Genomic DNA, 2915 nt, shown 5'->3' with positions numbered 1-2915 from the left:
GTGTTCCTCATGTTGATATGCATCTATGATGAGTTGCCCAAATATTTCATTAGTGGACTTGCTGAGCATGCTGAAATATGTTCTTGCAAGTGTTGCATAATGTGTTTTATGAGAAAATTGCATAATGTGCTTAATGAAGTTATAATGAGTATGATGTGATTTGGAGAAGGAAGTTCCTCCAATGAAATGAGAAATGTGAAGTTTTGATGCATAATGAGTTTGTAGATGTAGTTCCTACCTTCTTGTTTGCATTGAGCCTTTTTGATGTGGAGTTGATGTTTCCTCCTATGTTTATGCATTTGTATCGTTGTTGTTGAATGATTGTAGGCTGCTAGTTTTGAGTGGTTAACCACTTAATGTGCTTAAAGTGTCATTTGAGGACGAATGTTCCTTAATGGGGGATAATGTAACGACCCTAAAAATGAACTAGTGAAACTAGAGCCTCATGTGTGTGTTAATGTTTGGTGTGAGGTTTGATGGTGTTTTATGTTGTCCCGAGTCATGGTTGAGGAGTTTAGGGGTTAAACGTCAAGGTACGACTCCCCATGGACCACCCTAGGGGTCCTTGAGGAGGACCCTAAGATTAACCCCCAAGGCTGCCCAAAATGATGAAAGTTGGCCAAAGTTTGGTGACCTACGGAAGGGGTCCACGCCCCGTAGGTCCATCCACACCTTGTGGATGGCCTCCGTAGGTCAAGGGGTCCCAAACCAAGCCACATCCCCAAATGACGGATGATCAGTACGGTCCGTCAACCCATCCACGGTCCGTGGATGGGGGTCCTTCAATTGGACCTGATTTGCTGTCAAGGACACGACCAAGTTAGGGGTGAGTTGGTAAATTCACCCCAAGTCTTTTTAATTGCTTGGATGGTTATTTTGGGATTATTTAGGTATTTTAAGAGTATTAAAACAATAAAATACTATTTTAACTTTCATTCTTCAAAATTCCCTAAATCAAAACCCCACTCTCAAAATATCTTCTCTCTAGAACTCAATCGAAAACCAAGAGAAGAATAAGGCTTAAGGCTTGAAGAGGAAGGCTAATTGGGTAGAGTTTCGTGGGATTCTTCAAGATTAAGGTATGGTGATCCTTCATCTAGGGTTAGCTTTAACCCTAGAGTCAATATTAAAGAAGTTTCAAAGTTTTCAAGTTTCACAAAAACCCTAGGTTTTTCTCAATCTCATGGGTTCTTGCATCAAACGTTTTCAAATGGTAAATTATGATTGTATGATGTTTAATTGATGATTTAAGATGAAAATACTCTATGAACCCATGATTTCTTTCAATTCCTAAATTGTGCCTTATGAAGTGGGTTTGTCGATTATAAAATACTAAAATAATAGAACTAGAAAAAGAACTAGCAATATTAAAAGAAAGGTATGAAATTAAACAAGGAGAAAAAGAACAAAAAACAAAATTAGCAAATGAGATAATTAAATTTAAAGAAAAATTGCAATTTGAAGATGAATTAGAAGAAAAAGAAGAAAATAGCCAAGATAATCTAACCAAAATAAGAATTGATGAAATAAACGACAATGGTCTAGAACAACATTCGGAAACAAGCGAAACATATACGGAACTTTTAGCAAACATAGATAATACAAAGAATTTAGAAGTAAATACAGAAGACGTAGACATGGACGAAAAACCTAGCACATCAGGTGTAAGAAACCTAAAAAATTTTAATCCAAAATATTATAATGAAAACTATGAATAATATGATAGAGGAAAAACTAACATGGGATAAAAAATTAAATAAAAAATGGACGCCTAAACCAATAACTAGACAACATGATTTTTTAGATTTAGACTGTGTAGCAGATATAAATAAAACAATCCAATTATGGATAGGATATCTATCAAAACAGTTAATAGATAACAAAATAGTAATGACAGAGACACCAGGATATATAGAAAAAACGCTTATAGGAACAGTAAAATTATGGCTACAAACTTTATTGGATGAAAGTTTAAAACTCTAAGAAGTAATAAAAAATTAAATGACGAATTAGCTACTACAACTATAAAAATATGATATAAATACAAAGTAGCTATAAGAAATGAATAATGGTATCAGAGCCATGATCTATGGCTCTAATATAATATAATATAATATATTATATTTACATTATGACATATCTACTTTATGACTTTTTCTTCCTTCCTTATGACACAATGACACACTTTACATATACAATACTACTTTACTGTAATTACCCTAAAGGTCATTTTTGGAAATTTTCATCAAATGACCGTTTTACCCCTCCCGATAGTTGCCCCGAGTCCAAATTGTTGTATTTTCGAAGTTGGTTTAAAGGAAAATTGATGAAAAGTTGAGTTTTTGGAAAGTTGAGTTTTTTAAGAGTTAAAGTTTGGTTAAAAGTGCTATTTCGAGTCATTTGGAGTTTCGAGACTCGAATCGGATTTTTGTCGATTCCAGCGGTTTTAGAATGTCGAAACGGGTCTATGAGAATTTACGGAGTTGAATTTGGAGTTAAAACGAAGATTTGAGGTCCTAAGTTGCAAAAAATTGTGAAATTTTGATCAAGAGTTGACTTTGGTCAACAAACGAGGTTCCGGTGCTCGAAATGGAATTCCGAGGGCACCGTTGGATTCAGGGGGTGAATCTAACTCTAGAATGAATCTTGGTTGAATTTTAGAGGCCACGAGTGCGTTTTGAGTTTTTGAGCCTAAAGTTAGTTTCTTGACGCCTTATCGGATACCGGGTCAAGGAGTCCTCGAATTCAAATTCCGACGATTTTATTGAGTCCGAAATGTCATTTTCAAGCTAGTAGCATATTTGGTTTGTGTTCGGGAAGTGCCAAATAAGTTTTGGGTGAGCTTTTAAGCTTCTTGGATTCTTTGACACTATTTCATCAAATTGTGGCAACTAAAGGGTTCATTATTAGTTTTA

The sequence above is a fragment of the Solanum tuberosum genome, unplaced genomic scaffold (genome assembly GCF_000226075.1).
Source record: "Solanum tuberosum cultivar DM 1-3 516 R44 unplaced genomic scaffold, SolTub_3.0 scf00179, whole genome shotgun sequence".
Taxonomy (NCBI): Eukaryota; Viridiplantae; Streptophyta; class Magnoliopsida; order Solanales; family Solanaceae; genus Solanum; species Solanum tuberosum.
The sequence above is the reverse complement of the archived record's forward strand: the minus strand, read 5'-3'. Positions refer to the sequence as shown.